The sequence below is a fragment of the Oryctolagus cuniculus genome, chromosome 9 (genome assembly GCF_964237555.1).
Source record: "Oryctolagus cuniculus chromosome 9, mOryCun1.1, whole genome shotgun sequence".
Lineage (NCBI taxonomy): Eukaryota > Metazoa > Chordata > Mammalia > Lagomorpha > Leporidae > Oryctolagus > Oryctolagus cuniculus.
In genome coordinates, this window is record NC_091440.1 from 35,909,915 (window position 1) to 35,929,815 (window position 19,901).

A 19,901-nucleotide genomic window follows, 5' to 3' on the forward strand; every position below is an offset into this window, starting at 1 on the left:
CATTTAATTCATAAATTTAGCAGAATTATAAGATGATATAAAGTGGGAAGTAATAAAGCGAACCCTGCTGCTCTGGATGGAAATATCTATGAGCTGCAAGTGAACCATCTAAGGAATGTCCCATGCTTAAGTTCTTCCTGGGGATCCTCCCAGGCTCCTACTCTGTACTCCCTTGGAAGATTTTTCTGCTGTTTTCTTGCCATGGACAGCTTCCTCCTTATCCTCAATTCCTTTCCTGTAAGGTGAATGTTTGCTTCTGTTCCTCATGGGTGACTTCCTCTGTTCTCACTCTGACTGCATTTTTGGAGAGTCTTTCCATTGGTTAAATCTTTGTCCATATCTAATTATTCCATGTTTATTAATATCACTTCCAAAGTTGAACTGATATCATTGAAAACATGGTCTTGAGTCTTACATAATTTTTATTTCCTTTACATCAGTGTTTTCAAACAGCAAATTCACTTACTAGTCAATTCATATAAGTCCTTAAAATTTGACACAAATGTTGAGAAATCCAAAAATATCCTTTAAAAAAGGAGCCCTCGGAGCTACTAAGAATCTTTGGGTGGTTGATGGAGCATGATGTAAATGCCTTGGAGACCTATAACTTCATAGCATCTGGCATACCTATGGAACATACATTGGAATGAGATGGTCAGTTGGTACCATGCTTGTAAAAATCCTGATTGTTTCACTTAACAAATGTAACTCATTAATTGGAAGGCAAAAATTAAAAAAAAAATCTGTTGTTCTTATTTTAGTTTCTCTTTTTTCAAAATGAAAAAAGGTAAAGAAGCAAAAAAAATACTCCCAAAAATATTACTTGAGAAGTTTCATGGAGCAAGCCAGCATATTCGATGATAATTGATAACAGGTGGCCAGCTAAGCTCTACCAGCTGTAATCATAAATACAAAGAGAACTTTCATGGTCAAGGTTAGGGTCTAGAGCATATTTTTGATATGAATGGAAGCTTTGTACAGCTGTGAAATAAGAATACAATGGAATACTGTATCCCAGAATAATGCCAAGTACTGGAAAGCCAAAAACTGTAGTCATTTTTAATTGAAAATACCTTACATTCTTTGTAATAAATCTTCACTTTATTTCCCACTTCCGTGAATAGATGTAAGGATCGACATAATCAAAGAGAAGGACCATTTTTAAAAGTAATTATGACATGATTGATGGCTTAACTTAAGGCACAATTATTTAGGGAAGCATAACTTGTTCTTACTTAAAATAATGACATGTATTATTTAGATTAGTTATTCTGTAATGTTCTTTTGGAAAGTGATTTATAAATTTAGTGCAACATGTACTTCTTAAAACCATGTTAGAGACAATACAGCTAAGGATTAAACTTGATAGATACTTTATTTATCAAGTTGTGTAATCACAGAGTTGGGAGAAATAGAAAATATACCTTAAGCACATCAGACAGGTGTTGACTTCTTATGTTAAAATTGAATGTGGGTGTCCATAAGGACTTAGTGAAAGTTTCCAGTATGAGATAAGAACTGTAGTTCCCATGGTACTAATATTTTTTGTTGTAAATATCTATGAATTTGATTTTTCTCCCTAACCTTAGTACTGGGGTAGGGAAAAATCAAAAGGAAAAATGTTCCTGTACTCATCTTCCTTCTAAGCACGGTACCCTATTTCTCCCTATCAACTTACTGTCATTATTTTTTCAAAGATTAATATGTTGCATTAAATATGCATTGCTCCCTATTTCCCTGCAGTGTTGTAACATTCAGTAATGGCAGTAACTATTTGCAGGGAGCTTATGTCGAGCGGTTGTCTCGGTACTTTAAAGGTGCCACCTCATGTGATCGTCCTGCCAACTCTGTAAAGTGGGTTCTATTATTATCTCCACTTGAAAGACACACCGGTGAGGCACATCTGCCCAAAGTCCCACAACCAGCAAGGATGAGCCAGGCTCAAACCTAGGCTGTCGTGCCCCACAGCTAACTGGGCTGTCTCCTTGATCTCTCAGGGACCACAGCTAATGATTTCCCCCGGTTCTCTTGTGGCTGCACGTCTTGATGTTCCTTCTCTTTGGATCCTGCCTTGGCTTTTGTGATTGTGACACCTCCTGGTTCTGCTACTTGTCTGCTTTCCTCCTCCTTTGTGGATTTTGTTATACTGTTTGCATTTGTTCTCTGTTTTTGTACACTTACCATGGCTCTGTCCTCATTCTTCTGATTTATTTTCTCTCACTGCCATCCTTCCTTTAGAAATCTCTTCATCTCTCACTGCTCTGCTTTAACGATATCCATGTATCAAGTGCCAGTGCTAATGCCTGCCTGGATTATGTGTGTGCTGTCTCACTCTCACTTGCACACACACTCTCTCTCTCCTGGAATGTTTCATAGGTGTTTTACGATTAAGGACCCAAATTCAGGATTTCTACTATCCCTTCCCCTGCCAAATGTGCCCCTTGCTGTGTGTTTACAATTCACTTCACTTAATGAAACCACCGTCCTCCAATATACCGGCATTAGATGGTGTTGGAGCTATTCTCAAAAGCTCTTTTCTCCTTTATTCCTAGGATACAGTCAGTCATAACGGATTCTAAACAGACACTACAGTTGGGGAAAAGAGTGAAGCTATCCATGTTCTTGGATGTTAACAGAATGATGAGCAACCTAGAAGGTTAAAAGAAAAAAGCAAGAAAAGTGATTGGAAGAGACAGAGTGAGTACAATTTATTGGTCTTCGAAGGGGATTGTTCTGTGTGGTCAAAGTATGTCAATGACTTACTGGATGTTGATCAATAGGCTTTTTGTCTTTAGGGCAGTGTGATTTGGGGGCGTATATTGCAGTATGACTTCAGTTTTCATTCCAGCAGCACCAGGATATCAGCATTACTAGTTTTTCTAGAGACCAAGAAACTCAGAGTTGCATTGACTCCAATGAAATCAGCAAAAACCCATGTCTCCCATCCAGGACACTTCCCTGGGCATGAAGCTACTCAGGAAGCCAATACAATCATCAGAGTCTCTTAAGAGCCTGTAGAAAGAGTAGGGTGGCGCCGGCGCCGCAGCTCAATAAGCTAATCCTCCGCCTGAGGTGCCGGCACCCCAGATTCTAGTCCCAGTCGGGGCGCCAGATTCAGTTCTGGTTGCCCGTTCTCCAGGCCAGCTCTCTGCTGTGGCCCGGGAAGGCAGTGGAGGTTGGCCCAAGTACTTGGGCCCTGCACCTGCATGGGAGACCAGGAGAAACACCTGGCTCCTGGGTTCAGATCGGCGCAGCATGCCAGCCGTAGCGGCCAATTGGGGTGTTAACCAACAGAATGAAGACCTTTCTCTCTGTCTCTCTCTCACTGTCCACTCTGCCTGTCAAACAAAAAAAAACAAAAAAAAAAAAGAAAAGAAAAGAAAAAAAAAAAAAGAGTGGCAAGTAGACTGCATGACATAGGGTGGTTGGTTCCTTCCTCCACCTCGAGCTGATGAATTACCAGGTACACAGCTAGGCCTAGTGATCTGCACCCATCTTCACTGCATCATGCCAAACACACCTGCCAGAGGTTCCTTTTGTGACCTCTAGTCCGCACTTCATGCTGGCCACCTCCTCCCATACTCATATTCTTAGGTGGGCGAATGTCACTGGTAAGCTCAAGGCTGGAAGATAATCACTTAGGATATGAGAAGCGCTCCAACTCCTTTTATTGTAGGTTCTGACTTTCCTCCATTTAGGGTGGTGGAATTCAGGAAAACTAATGAAAATTTATGGAGTCAGAATAGGAAGTACTGTACCTTGAAGAGAGGATTTGCCTTCCTCAGTTCGGGCAGTGCCCTGGTGTCAGCAGGATCTCCAGCCAAGGGCACGAAGCAGACTTTGTTGGGGTCAGACTTCGCAGAGGGCACTCAGGGGAGAGCTGTATCTGGGGAGCTGAAAGAAATGAAAGAGCACCCGACGGATCTTCTCATTTCGGTTTGCTTTTCACTCATTAAATAGAGAACAAAAAGCATAAGCTAGTGACAAAGGGGCAGATTTTCTGTTCCTCCTGACTGAGGCAAAGGGGGAGAATGCCCCTGGGATCCTAGTCATGCTCCAGGGCTTGATGGACAGTGTGCTGGGGTCTTCTGCTTCATGACTGTTGCTTTCATTTTCATAAAATCAGAGTAAGTAAATGTGTCGTCGCCTTTTTTTTAAGATTTATTTATTTGAAAGCTAGAGAGAGACAGAGATCGAGATCCTCTGTCCAAGATGACTACTTAGAGCTCTCTCTGGGTCTCCCACATGGGTGGCAGGGCCCAAGAACTTGAGCCATCCTCTGCTGCTTTTCCCAGGCCATTGGCAGAGAGCTGGATTGAAAGTGGAGCAGCCGGGACTTGAACTAGCACTCCTTTGTGAAGCAACTTCATCTACTATTCCACAGCATTGACCCCAAATCTTCTTTTTTAAATTTTTTAAACATTTTCATTTTATTTGAAAGGCAGAGAGACACAAAGAGACCTTCCATGCACTGGTTCACTTTCCAAATGCCAGCAACAGTGAGCACTGATTCAGACCAAAGCCAGGAATCCAGAAATTCATCTGGGTCTTCCACATGGGTTTCAGGGACCCAAGTATTGAGCCATCACCAGCTGCCTTCAAGAATGCACACTAGGGGCCTGTGCTGTGCATAATAGGCTAAGCTTCTGGCTGCAGTGTCAGCATCCCATATGGGTACCGGTTCGTGTCCCGGATGCTCCTCTTCCAATCCAGCTCTCTGTTGATGGCTCAGGAGAGCAGTAGAAGATGGTTCAAGTTCTTGGGATGCTGCACTTGTGCGGGAGACCCTGGGGAAGCTCTGGCTCCTGGCTTTGGATTGGCCCATCCACGGCCATTGTGGCCATTTGTGGAGTGGACCAGCAGATAGAAGAACTTTCTGTAGGTCTTTCGCTCTGTCTCTCCTCTCTCTCTCTCTCTCTCTCTCTCTCTCTCTCTCTCTCTGAAACTGCCTGTCAAATAAATGATTTTTTAGAAGAATGCACACGCTGGCGCCGTGGCTCAATAGGCTAATCCTCTGCCTTGCGGCACCAGCACACTGGGTTCTAGTCCCGGTCGGGGCGCCGGGTTCTGTCCTGGTTGCCCCTCTTCCAGGCCAGCTCTCTGCTGTGGCCCGGGAGTGCAGTGGAGGATGGCCCAAGTGCTTGGGCCCTGCACCTACATGGGAGACCAGGAGAAGCACCTGGCTCCTGGCTTCGGATCAGCGCGATGCACCAGCCACAGCGTGGCGGCCATTGGAGGGTGAACCAACGGCAAAGGAAGACCTTTCTCTCTGTCTCTCTCTCTCTCACTTTCCACTCTGCCTGTCAAAGATTAAAAAAAAAGAAGAAGAATGCACACTATTGCAGGAATTGAATGAAAAGAAAAGGAGAGGGGACTCAAACCAGGCTTTAAAATATGGACTATGGGCATCACAAGTGGAAAATTAACTACTGCACCAACACCCACCCCAGTAAATGTTTCTAAAACTCTCTGTAGCTGTCACTTACTTTGTATTTTTTTTTTTTTTTTTTTTTTTTTTTTTAGGAAGGTAACTTGTTTGGAAATTGAACCAGTCTGCTGCCCTCACCAGGAGGCATGGAACATGGAAGGTTTGGTATGAAACACTGTTGCTCTGTGCCCTCTGCATAGTATCACTCCCTTTGTGTGTTTTAGGGGCTTATGTCACAAGGATTGAAGGCAAATCATACCTTTGTAATACAAAATATATCACATACTGCTCTGCGGCTTTAGTTTCTCATTGTTTTGGTTTCCTTGCCATGGTTACTTCACACTTGGTCTGTTTTATAAATTAAGGCCTGGCAATTTGTCAATGAAAAGAAACGATGAATTTGCTGAAGAAAGAGAGAGAGGAGGAAGCACAACCAGCAACACGTAGACATCTGAACATATGGAGACCATATTTCCTGCATGAAGGATCGGCACATGTGGTCTGACCAGTGAGTGTCTATCTGGGGACCATCACAATGAGTATTGCAAACGCACAGTCTTCCTGACAGCTTGGCTTGTGTAGCTTCTGGTCTCATTCAGGCTTTGGGATTAGGAATCATTTTGGGCGCCTCCATTGCCGGCTACAGAGGAAGTAACTGGATCCTTGGAGAGCGTTAAAGTCTTCAGCTCTTGGCAGAGAAAGGATGTGTGTCCCCATAGCCCTGTGAAAGTATCCTCAGGCTTTGAATACCAAACTCTCTACCCAAATTCAGATGTTTGGGCGGACTTGGTTGTCCAGTGTAAAAACTTAATGAAGGCATCTATTGGGTCACCAAGAGCTCAAAACTGCATCTCATATTTTATATTACGCTTATGCAGTAAAAATCAAGTTTGACTCTTAATACATCACTGTGTTCTTTCTATTTGAAACAGGTTCTTGTAGAGCTATATATTTTACAAAGGGCTGGTAGGTGGTGTGCGTAGGAGTTTTAGGGTGGTGCCACTACTTTGTGTGATCCTATAATTATGGGTACATGTCATTATGCATTTGTCCAACTCTTAGGACGTACAACAACACTAGTAAATCCTAATGTAAACTGGGACTCTGGATGGTGTGTTAACAAAGGTTCATTAGTTGTAACGGGTATACCACTATGGTGTGGGATGGTGAGAATGGGAGAGGCTGTGTGTTTAGAGAAAAATCTGTATGTTCCTTTGAATTTTGCTGTGAACCCCAGGACTATTCTAAAATATAAAACTGTGTGTGTGTGTGTGTGTGTGTGTGTGAGAACAAGCAGATTTCTACTTAACTCCAGATTATCTACTTTCATGCTTTTGTGTTCCAGTGGTTGGGAACATTTTTGTGCCCATAAAAGGTATATCCATAAAGAGTAGTCTTGTAAAAGTGTTTTTTCTCTATTTCAATTTACATGCCAAGCTCAACCCTGTCCACATTGGAAAATATCAGGGTGATAATGAATGATTAAGCCTTATGTTTTATATTTTTCTCTCTATGTGGATGCCACATACTCGTATTTTTAGTCTCTTTATTTGAAGCCATTACAAGCTGTTCAACACATAAAAACAGAAAACTATGGTGATGGGAGGCCTAGGTTTTGTGAACGTGGAGATAAACATTCCTTGGTACTGTCTTCTTTTAAGCTATCATCTGAAGTTCACTGCTGGGGGAATATTATGGCTTTGATGTTTTAATAGGTCTGGAAGTTGTTTTGGAAGTGTCAGTTTCCTCGTTCATTTCTCTGACTCCCTGCCCTCCTCCAGCCAGAACACAGATGAAAACTCACAGGCAACATTGGTCTATGGGGAGGAAAGGGCCTTTGTCACTCTTTGATCCTCGTCCTTCATTCCCCAATCCTTCTCACTAGCTGAGCTGACATCCTATCTTTGCCAGCTCAAGTTATTTAAAGGCGAAGAGGAACATTAGTATTAAGACTTACCAGTTATCTCAAATGAAGCCAGAAATTCTAAAGGACATGTTGGTCCCCAGGGTGAAAAGTTCATTTTACTTTTAACTCCAGCAAACCCTTGAGAACCAAAATAATAGGGCAAAAAAGACTCAATTCCCACACAGTAAGATACTCCCTAGCTGCCCCTGAGTTTAGCTAAGAAATTTCACGTGCTACCTGCCCCTCCACCATCTGCTCATGCCCTCCCCCCCCCCCCCAAATTCTTGCATAAGGTTGGGCTTCCAACCTCAAATATAACCACAAGCTGTACTAATTGGCAGAAAGTAAATTGGTAGCTTGTAGTGTTCCTACTCCCTCTGTTACGAAGTAAATAGATTTGGGAGCTCCGTTTTGTTTAGCAACAATGTGTAGCACTTTTTACTACACTCTTAAGAGCGGTGTTTAAAAGTAAGCAATTGCTTCTTCGTTATAAAGAGCTTCCACCTGCATTTCAGCACATATTGTACCCTCTTTCAACATTCCCCATAAAAGTATCAAGGCACAGAAATCCCTTGGTCTTATGTCTACTTTATTGCCTTTGGTTTTGTGTCGTCATGCAGCTTCTGGTGTGAAAGGGGGCTTTCTCATTGACTCAGAGGGTGGACTTGCGTATGCAAAGAACCTCAAGAATCTTGGCAAAAGATCACGATCAAGTGCAAACCAGTAATATGGCCAAAGGGTTAGACTCTGCCGGACCGTGGTTAAGAGGAAATAATCAGGGTTAAGGCAGGAGTGTGAGTTTTGGCTTTGGCCTCCCACATTCCCTGTGCATCTTCGGAAAGTCATTTAACATCTCTGTTTCAAATTCCTTAGGTTATGAACTGGAAACCTAAATAGTACTTGCCTAATAACATTAGTGAAAGCACCGCATGACATAAACATGCAAGATTTTTCAGAAGTCAGTGTCATGTGTTAGCTCTTATTTTAAAGCCCTGCATCATCCTGCTTCCTGATCCCTCTCCTTCCTTCTTTCCCCTTCTTAATCACATGTGCTGAGTCTTCACACTTCTGAATGTGCAGGTCCCAGATGTGCATAAAAATGCCTTATCCTCTGGCCTTAAACTTCATCTTGTGCCCATCAGTGAAAAGTGATTTCAAGTGGGCCCTCTACTTAAGATACATTGAAGTGGTTAATCTTAAGATGGTAAAAATGTAAAATGTCTAGATGTGTTTTCCCCTCTTTGTGTTTTAACAGGACACAAGGTCGTAATTCAAAGGGTGACAGGCTAAAGGATAATATTTATTTTGGTGGGTAGTTAGTGGCAGGATATTTCCGACAACCCTCAAGTCATACATAAAAGGCTGTATTAACTCTACTTGATTGACGGTCTTATAATTAACTATCTTAATCATTTAAAAGTTGTCATTGTCATCATCATCATCATCTTCTTGTAAATAAGAGACCTACTATTTGGGCAACTTCCTTGGCATTGATTATTTGAAACCTAAAATATATGCTAGGTAGTTGTTACCATTTCCCTTTTATAGATAAGCAAATCAAGAGTCAGAGAAACTAAGTGACTTGCCCAAAGGCACATGAATGATCAGCATTTGAGACTCGAGCTTGGATTGAGACCCAGGCCTGTGTGTCTCTGAAGGCAATGCTGCAATAATCACTGTGCACAGCACTGTGGAAGCAGAATGGACAGCTGACTGGTTTACGCTGTTCCCCTTCCTACTGTCAGCCATGGAAGAGCAGATTCACTGTCTTCTTCCTCCTTCCCAACATAGTTCCTTGCATAGGCTAGGGTCCTACAACATGTTTGTGGAAGGAGTAAATGCATATACCTCAACTCTATATCTTACTCAAATAATGAATTATGACCCATGACTCTGTTGGCCAGATTCGTTGATTATCATAATGGCTTTAGAAGTGCTAAGGGGGTAAGCTACCACATTGACTATGCACAGACCATGTTAGCCACATTAGTAAATAAGAAAAAGCAATATCTGAATCTCACTTCTTTGCACCTTATGCAAACAGAACTACTCATACTCACAAATTATATATAAAAATTATATTATTAATTTGACCAATACAAATAGTAGCTATTTTGCCCATGTTAGGATTTAAATGATCTCACATTGGTGGTCCTTGTTATTTTTAGCAATTTGGTTCATAGGACAGCGAAACATCACACACCAAATTAATTGATCTCTGCTAGGTCCTCAATTCTCTTTGTGATTTTTTTCTGCCCAATTATAGATGGTACAGCCTACCTACTTCAGTTCCACTGTATTTCATTGTATGATGAATGTGGTCCTATTAGTATCAATTTCAGCACAGAGGGTGGAGATGTATTTCTCGTGCAGTAAAGGTAGTGCAATTGCAAGGGGAAACCCTACAACTGCTTACTCTGATTGAAATGGATCTCATAGTGTCCTATATTCTGCTATGTGAGACATTGTTGAGAATAATGACAATAACAATAACCAGAAGCATAGATCCAGTGTAACTACAAATTCCTACTCCAAAGATTAGTTGCCTGTTTTTAAACAAAGGGGTGGGTGGCATGTGGTACATAACTAAGAAATTCCTTCTTGATATTTTGTAGTTTCTATTTTTAAATTCAAGAACATTAGATAATATTGAGAACACTAAAATATGGCACAGAGCTGAGATGTTTGAAAGAGACTGCTGCAGTAACTCTCCCGAGTGATTTCTAAGCTCAAAAACAACAAATATAACCATGGACTAAAAAGGGCAAAGAACAAAAATTTGATATCCAGGCATAATTATAAAAAAATAAAGCATATATGTGGGGTTCAAATAACTTGCAATGGCAAGACAGCAAGTTAATGTTTATTCAGTATTCAAAAATGATTTTCTCAGTCAAAGTTGCACAAGAAGGACCTGATAACATGAAATTGCTTGCAGACATGCAGAAACACTCAATAAAATTAAGAAATATTAATTACATTATTGAGAATTTGTATGGCTTTCTGTTTCTTCAATTTGCTTTCTTTCAGGAATGAAATGATTCTAAAGCTTTTTTTTTTTTTTTTTTGTCTAAGTCAGCTTGGGGTATATAAATAGCGTGTAACATGTTGTTTCAAAAAGGTGATTTAAGTCAAATAGGGAATGGGTTTTTGACCTAATGGTTAAGACATTGCTTGGGACACCTGCACCCTGTATCAAAGTGCCTTGATTTGACTCATGACTCTGCTCCCATTTTGTTACTGTGTACCCTGGCAGGCAGCAGTGATGGCTTGAGTAGTTGGGTCTCTGTCATTCATATGGGTGACCTTGATTGAATTCCTGGCTCATGGGCTTAGCCTGGCTATTTGGGGAGTGAAAAACTGGATGGGAGATCTCTGTCAATCTTTCTCTGTGCCTTTCAAATAAAATACATTAATAAATAAAATGTTGGAGCCAAATAGATCTACAATCAGCCAGTCAAATTTGACACACTAAAAATATTTTTTTTTTGCTGAGTGTTACTTTAGAAGTCTCAGCATCTGTGCCTTGCTGATTGTGCTGATACACAAATTGCTTTACATATATTGATTTTCTGTTGAAGGGAGAATCGGCAAGGTGCTCCAAAATGTACGGGCAGGGTCTCAACAACTATAGATTAGTGACTGCAACTGGGTGAGAGAAGCTTTTATTTCCAAGCTCTGATTTCCACATTGAATGTAATGGCCCCACAGTACACTGGATGTTGATGGTTCCTGAGGCTATTCTGAGCACTTTGGACAGGGATCTTGTTAACCTGAGCATCTCTGGAGTGACAGAGCTTGGCCAAAAGTTATGTATCTGTTAGCAGTGTGTTCACTCAAGACATCTAGGTGCTCTTTGGTTCATTGTCAGCCAACACAGCCAAGAAGACACCATGATGTAAGGAACATTGTGGGGAGCAACTCGGACTAGACTAAGTTACTGGAATTAAGACTTATTCTATGCATCTGCTCTCCCACAATATGGTGCTGGGAGAGGAGTAAACAACTTCTACACAGCTGCCTCCAGTTCGACCAATAAACTGCAGGAGCTGCTCTTGATTGGAGGAGAGCAGCGTGCTCAGCGTGTGGGTAGCAGAGTTGGGATTGGTGGAAGAGGACTATAAAGGAGGAGAGAGACAACATGCACCAGGAACATCTAAGGGGAACATCCGAATAACATCTGAGCAGCCCCCGAGAGAGCTGGCCGGCGGTGTGCCGCTCCCCCGCGGAAGTGGGGAAAGTGGCAGGGGGAACCACCCCTCCGCGGAGGTGGAAGGATCGGCAGCCAACCCGGGAAGGACCAGCAGCAAACCCGGGAAGGGCCGAGCAGACAAAAGAACAGCGCAGGGTCCTGTGTCGTTCCTCCGCGAAGAGGGGGAGTGACAGAACATGGTGTTCATTGAGAAATTAAACCTAGGACCCCTTGGGTTAGGCCCAAGAATAATCTTCAAAGGGGGTGACTCAGCATCAAGTGCTCTAACTTTCCTTTCATGAGTCCTCTCACTTTAATTTCTGTTACAATTAAGGACACATTTCTCAAAAGACCTTTGACTTTTTTTCAGAGGGTAGCAGATAAACACTAGAGCTTCCAAAAAGGAAATTATTAAGTACTAGGGGTGAACAATTGCATAAAATACAGGAATTACAGGTAGAAAGTTAAGCTTGCCTATGAAGTATTAGGATTTCCTGCAGCACTAACCTGACCACACCTATAGAAGAACTCCTCAGATAGATGCTAATACCTAAGCTTCCTGATTACACCTCAGTTCTTATTTATAGAAAATTCCTTTATTCACTGGGTCCCTTTGCTACAGCATCAGGACTTTTTTTTTTTAAGATTTTATTTATTTGAAAGGCAGAGTTACAGAGGGAGAAAGAGATCATCCATCTGCTGGTTCATTCCCAAAATGGCCACAATGCCCAGGGCATGGTCATGCTGAAGCCAGGAGCCAGGAGCTCCATCTGAGTCGCCATGTGGATTCAGGGGCCCAAGTGCTTGGGCCATCTTTCTCTGCTTTCCCAGGCACATTAGCAGGAAGCTGGATTGGAAGTGGAGCAGCTGGGACTTGAACTGGCAGACATCTGGGACGCCAGCTCACAGGCAGCGACTTAACCCATTATGCTACAATGCTGGCCCAAGGAAGGGTGTTTTAACTAAAGTCTTCCAGTTGTTTCTGGTTTTTAATCTGAGGGACAAGTCTTTTCCACAGAAGACTGTTTGAACACAACACATTTTCAGGTGAAAGTTGACTCCATGTGTAGAAAGTGGCTGCATTCCTGGAGCCACAAAATTAAGTATTCCTTTAAACTATAATCATAGCCATAGTATTATTTAGGTTGATTTTGGTAACAGAAACCTGGGAGAACTGGTTGGCCCCTGGAGAAATATACAGTGTATCCTTGCAAAATCAGGATTTGTTGTCCCAGCATCTCAAACATGTCGTAAAGGATCTAAGCTCTTGGCAAGTCTGCCCCACACAGCATAGACTTCACGCTAGACCTGGATTCCTGATCATCAGGAAGGTGCTTCCAGTAGCAAATTAAGCTACCTGCTTTGTCAATCATTTTGCAGAATGGAGAGAAAGCATGTCTTTCTGTGATTATCTTTGACTGCTGAGAGGCCTCTGAAAGTTGTTCCCTGGTGTCTCATTGACCTTGTATGAATCACATGCCTGTTTCTGAGCTGATGATTTTCTGGGAAGCATCCTGAACTGTTGGCCTGGACCTCCCGTCTTGATACTTACAGATGGCAGGAAAATATCCATTACTGTCACAGATTACTTAATGCCCATCACTCTATTCCCTTTCATGATATGCAGAATGAGGAGAGGTTGAATCAACACAGGACAGTCAACCAACTACATATCATCCTGTAAAAAATTAACCACAAAGATTAATTAAAGGGCTAGTCCATTATATTTCATCTTTGAAAAGACAACCTTCTTGGCTTCTTTATCTAAAGCCTCGGCTCAGTCAGCATTATAAATAATGACTAAGGTGGTATGGTTATATCTTTAGTCTAACGGCCATCTTGGAACTCTAGACTCCTTAAGGATATTTAGAGGAAAATGGAGTTAATTTGGAGTTATCTCATTAGTTTTACATATAAATTTACTCTGGGGGAGCTCTCGAGCCAGACCTGTTTAGCTTTAGCTAATTACAGGTGTAGGGAATTTCTGCTGCAGTCCCTACCCCTTTACATACCGTCAGGCTTTCCATGTCCATATACTGCTGGAGCTTATGCCTTTTTTGGGATAAGAAGTGAGGCTTATAGAGACCAGGCAGAGACTTGGGACTCCCATGGATGTCACCCATGCTAACTGTAAATAGCCACTTATCAGTGCTGACGTCTTACACAATGCTGATTGGCTACACCACTGACCATCAGTGGTGAGTATACCTGGCGTAGCTCTTTGGTACAGGTATTTGTTCTATGAGTGGAAACTGGGTGGGTTATGAGCTTCAGATCTGCACTCGTGGTGTTGCTGGGTGTTAGCACTCTCCAGCATGGTAGGTGAAGGCTGGGTCATCTCCACATCTTGACTTTGTTTCACATGGTCTCTTCACACTGCAGTGTTTTGTTCCAAGTTCCCTCAACCTCCCCATGTTTATTTTTGCCTCCTGAACATTAGCCAAATGAATCCCCTTTAGACTCTAGCTCACCATGCGTTCCTCCAAATCTGTTGTCCATTCCTTGAGTTGTTTCAGTAGATTTCTTAAGATTTCACATTTTAAGAGCCTGGGAGAGGCTCCCACAACAACATCCTGCTTAGACATAGACTGAACTACTTATTTAGCCCTGTTTCACACAATTTATTTTCTGCACCTTTAAATTTGAGTTAGTCTCACTATTCTTTGAAAATTACATGCCCTTAGAACCCTGAGGACTGGAATATTTTGTATAACACGAAATAGTAAATCAATACAGTACCATGGGTCATTTATTTTACATTAATGACTTTGAGTCAACTAGATAGTGGATTATGTGGCTCTGAGACGGTCTTTTTAATTTTCCTGAGTAAACATCTTATACATTCTGGATTTGCATTTTAGAGGATTTTTAAAACTCAAAAACATTCTATGCCTAATATAGAAGGATGGTCTAGCATGATTAGTTTATTTCTTATATCATTAGCCTTGGTTTTAGTAAGTTGTTGATAAACTTTTCATTAACAGAACAGTATTTTATATCCTGATTAACAATAATGACTAGTGTTTCAGTGCTTTCAGAGATTACAGAGTACATTATTATTTTTGTCTGAATTTTCTCTAACCTGTCATGCATGGCAGGTATAATTATTATGTCTTTTTACAGAAACGTTTATCATCAAGGTAAAGGTCATGCAATGTAATTGTGTTATTGGTTGGACAAAAATAATCTAACTCCAAATCCCATACTCTTTATAGGACCAGAATAATGATATTTGCTACTGAGAAAGCCTCTCTCCTAAAACACACATTTTACCTTAGCCTCCAGTAAGACTTGCCTTTTTGCTTTGGAAAACAACCAAAGACACAAAGAAAACATTTAGGTGCATTTAATTAAAATGCAAAAATGACAATTTCAATGTCAAGGAAAAAATTCTAAAATTTTTTTTTTTTTTTAAAGGACATCCACCACTTTTACATGATATGAAGCCTGTTCACTCAGGGAAAGAGCTATCTCATTTTTGTCAAAGGATAACATTACTCTTTTAAATTATAGGCTAATTAGTTTCTTAGAAGCCACTTGGAAGGTAACTCAATGTCAATTACCTAATTGATATATGGCAAGCTTCATTTTCCCAGACCTATATGGGTGAGAGGAAAAGGAAAGGTTTAAGCTGAGAAAGAGAGAGGCAATCTGTGACGTCTGGCAACTGGCCTGGCTTTATTAGCCAGACCTTGGTGTTGCTAGGAGCTGCACTGAATTTCAACAATCTCACAGACCACCAGCATCACACAAGGCTGCTCGGCGACCATGATAAATTGAAGCACAAAAACAAGATCAGCAAATAATCTTGTCTACATACAAACACAACAAGGTCACCGTGTGAACCAAAACATGACTCATCTGAGGGACTGCAGCTTCTTCTTGTAAGAATAGCTTTAATCTTACTGTGTATGTCCCATCCTTCCTCCCCCATAAAATATGATCCTAGAATTATTAAGTGTCTCCTGCTTCCTGACAGCACCCAGTCCAGAGCACAGTCTTCCTTCCTGAGGTTTCCCCCAGGTCACCTAACACAAGCATAGTAACGGTACTGAGATCTTTCTGACATCCTTATACTGAGCTGTCCCTGGCTCTCCATGGTGTATGGTTTCCCTTGTTGCTATGAGCAGTAAATCCAGCAGGTTCATCTACAGATGTGTTCTTGGTTCATTTCATCTGGAAGGCATTGACAAAGTTTAGTTATTTAACTAGAGAAGGGATAATTGAAGTATAGTTTGTTCCACAATTAATTTCTTTTAGTTATACTTTATCATCTGCGAGAAATCTTTAAGGAGTAATAGCAGGTTATTTGTGGGTTTGTTGGTAGAAATAGTTTGTGGCTTTAGTGTATGATCTCCATGAGACCACCCTCACCACATTACTGATGACTGTTTAGGATTTGCATGTTCACTCGGCATCAACAGTAAAGATTTTGGATAGTTTTTATGTGATGGATCAACTGGAGCCATAACATGGGTCTCCTTTTAAAGTCAAGAGTCTAAATATAAAGTTACCATTACTAATTGGGTGGGTTTAGGAAGTATTTATAAAAAGGGAATGAGGCTAGATAGTGATTAATTCATAGTGTTGTTGGGAGGATTCAAAGAGATGATAGGTTATGTCTTAAGTATTCTATATTTTAGTGGTTATAATGATTTTTATTGTTGTGACCTATGAATGGTCTTATCTTTTAATTCATGGAAATAACTATTTTCAGTATTTCAAAACCCAAATATCATATTTTTGTGGACAATTCCCAGTGTTTAGGAGCTTATTGTTAATCATTTTGTACAGTAAGTTCTGAATGATCTCTGAAAAATGTATGTGGTTCAGTGGTACACTTTTTGAGTCCTTTATTGAGATTTTTATGGCCTTTACAACAAGCACCTCCTCTAAGAGTTCTGGGCTGAGGCATAGTGGGTTTCTGTTAGGACTAGAGCAATTATCAGACTTCTCAGCTTTTGTCAGAAAACAGCACTTCCACCCCAGTCTGGGCTGAGTTAACAGCAAATGGCTCTGAATTTAACTAGAACTATAAGATATTGCACTCTCTGTACTTATTTGAGAGTATTATCACAAAGTCTCTGCCATTTATTTTGTACTCAATGCTCAGCCTAGAGAAATAATTCTTATGTGCCAATAGTATAACTTATCTTCTACACTTTTAAAAATTCATTCTAGGTCTAAGGAGGAATAGAAGATCACTGAATGCCTGGATTATATTACTTTAGGTCATGTAGCATTGTTTTTACATGTTACAGTTTTTAATTGTGGCCTTAACCTGCTGAAGATATTTCCAATCAATGTCTTCTAATACTTATTGCTAAATCCAGTCACTAATGGAGTGTCTAGTGCATACTTAGTGAGTATTTCTTGAATGAATGAATGAATGAATGAATAATTGAACTGATTTCTTTTGAAATGATTCAGCGAGGTCACCATTAGGATATTATTATATCCTTTGGTGTTCTTTACTGTTCATTAATTATATTACATTAACTAGGATGATAGATCCTTGCAGGACTCAGAACTAAGACTGGAGGCATGTAACAAATATTTTTAAAATTTTACTTACAGAATTCCTGTATAGGGGGCTGGTCTTCGGTGCAGGGGTTGACACACTGCTTGGGATTCCCGCATCTCGTATCTGAGTGCCTGGGTTCAAGTCTCAGCTTTGCCCTTGATTTCAGCGTCCTATAAATGTGCACTCTGGGAGACTGTGGTGAAGCCTCACTAGTAGGGTCCCTGACACCCACATAGGAATCCCAGATTGAGTTTCTGGTTTCTATCTAGACAAGTCCTGGCTGTTGGTGAGCACTGGGGAGTAAACCAGAAGGTGGGAGATCTGTCTGTCTTACTGCCTTTTAATAAATAAAATAAGTAAATAGAAGTTAGCACTGTTTTGGTGTGAGTTTTTAGCGTGTACATTCAGTAGCTATACAGAATTTTTATGTGTGTCTACATGTCGGTAATCACCACCAAGATGCACATACAGAATTGTTGTCACCACAAAAAGCTGCCTTTGTGCTTTGATTTTGTGGCCAGAGCCTCCCACTGTCCCTAGTCCTCCACCACTGCACTATTCTTTCACTATGGCTTTGTCTTTTTTCAGAATGTCATATAAATAGAGTCCTACAGTATGACACCTTTGGAGGTGGGCTGTCTTCATTAGCATAATGCTTCTGAGGTCATCAAGTTGTGTGTATCATTACTTTATATCCTCTCATTGCTTCATTATGTAGATGTAATGCTGGTACCTTATTATCCAGGGGAGAACGTCTGAGCTATTTCCAGTTTTTTAGCTATTTTGAATAAAGCTGTTGTGAATATTCATATACTTGTTTTTGTGAAGATCTAGATTTTTGTATTTGTGATGAATAGCTAGGGGTCAGAAAGTGGGATCATAGGATAAACCTAAGTTTAACTGTGTAGGAAGTGGTCAAGCTGCCTTCCGGAGTGGTTGTACTGTTTTACATTCCTACACAACAATGCAAGATAGTTCTGGATGTTCAGCATATTTGCCAGTTCCAGACATCAGTGGATCAAAAATAAATATTTCTTTATTTAAATGGATGTATAGTGCTATCATATATATCCAAGCCTATGAAATAATGGCTGGTACACAGCCAAAATACCTTCATTCTAAGAAAACTCTTCCAGATAAGTTTAATAAGTTTAGTAAGAAAACTCTTCCAGATAAGTAAGTTTAATTTGAAACACTGTAATGTGTGCATTATAGTATTTCATCATAGTTTTAACACACATTTCAGTAAGACTAATGAAGTGTTTTAGATGCCTTTTGTTTATCTTCCTTATGAAGTGTTCAAGTCCTTTTCTCATTAAAAAAAATTGGAATGGTGGTGTGTGTTTTGTGCTGTGATTACAGCACTGCATTGGCATCCCACATTTGAGATTTTGGTTTGAATCCAGAGATATTCTCAATTCCAGCTTCCTGCTCATGTACACCCTGGAAGGAAGCAGGTGACGACTGAAATAATCCTATGCGAGAACTTGGTTGAGTCCTCTGCTTGCAGCTTTGGCCTGGCCCAACCCTGACTGTTTTGGGCATTTAGGCAGTGAGCCACTGGGTGGGAGATTACTCTCTTTCTCTCTGTCTATCTCTCTGCCTTTCATGTAATTTTTTTAAAAATAAAGTTGAATTGCTTATTTTCTTACTTTTTAGTTTTTAGAATGCTATATATTCTGTATTAAAAATCTTTGTTTGATTTACAGATATTTCCTGTATATAATTCTTTGGTTAGTGTCTTTCACAGAGAAAATATTCTTAACTCTTATTTGATCCAAGTCACTAATTTCTTCTATCATATCTAAAGAACTTTTTTACTTTCTCTTTTGACATAGAAAGTGTCATCAAGTTTTTTTTTTTTTTAACAATGAACATGTGTAGTTTTTCATTGGCAATTTAGTTCTAGCATCCATTTTGAACTAGTTTTGATTTAAAGGATAAAGTTCAGATTGAGGTTTAGTTTGCTTTATTTTTTTGCATGTGGATGATCTATCATCATTTGTTGTAAAAGTTACTATTCTTCTACAGAATAACTTTTGCCTGTTTGTCGAAGATGAGCTCTGTGTCTGTGAAGTCCATTTCTGCACTGTCCTGTTGTATTGATCTATGTGTCTGTCTTTGTTGCAGTATTATACCGTTCTGACAGTTAGGTGGGGGCAAGTGTTTGGCCTGGCGGTCAGGTGCTGCTCTTGATGCCTGCATCCGTATTGGATGCCTTGATTGGAGTCCTGACTTTCAGTCCCAGTTCCAGCTTCCTGTTACTGTGCAACATGGGAGAGAGGCAGGGCTGAGGCTCAAGTAAGCTGAGACCCTGATACTTACCTGGGAGACCTGGGTTGAGTTTCTTGGTTTCTGGTTTAGGTCTGGAATAGCCATGCTGTTAGGGGCATCTGGGGAATAAACCAGTGAATGTGAAACCTCTTTTTCTCTGTGTGAAGATCTCTCCTTCTCCTTCTCTCTCATTTTAAAAATGAAGATTATGACTTTTTAAAAATTATTTTTCAAAGTTGCAGTGACTACTCTATTCCTTTGCCTTTTTGTGTGACTTTTAGAATTAGTGTGTCTTTACTGATTAAAAAATTTCTAGATTTTGATTAAGTTGGTATTAGGGGCTGGTGCTCTGGCTTGGTGGGTAAAACTGCTGCCTGCAGTGATAGCATCCCATATGAGCACCAGTTGGAGTCAAGGCTGCTGCACTTCCAATCCAGCTCCCTGCTGATATGCCTGGGAAAAGCGGTGGAGGATGGCCTGGGTGCTTGCGCCCCTGCTACCCACCGTGGGATAGCTGGAAGGAAGCTTCTGGCCCCAACCTAGTCCAGCTCCGGCCATTGCGTCCATCTGCTCTCTC

The 19,901-nt window shown here is 40.7% G+C and overlaps 1 long non-coding RNA gene across 1 annotated transcript; it reads right to left on the reverse strand.

Annotated features, from left to right (window-relative positions):
* Positions 1–421: 421 nt before the first annotated feature.
* Positions 422–19,443, reverse strand: LOC138843769 (uncharacterized). Its single transcript, XR_011378751.1, has 3 exons — positions 19,376–19,443; positions 3,759–3,894; positions 422–627 (listed from the first exon to the last, which is right to left on the reverse strand). It is a non-coding gene; the product is annotated as an uncharacterized lncRNA (long non-coding RNA).
* Between the last annotated feature and the right edge of the window lie 458 nt (positions 19,444–19,901).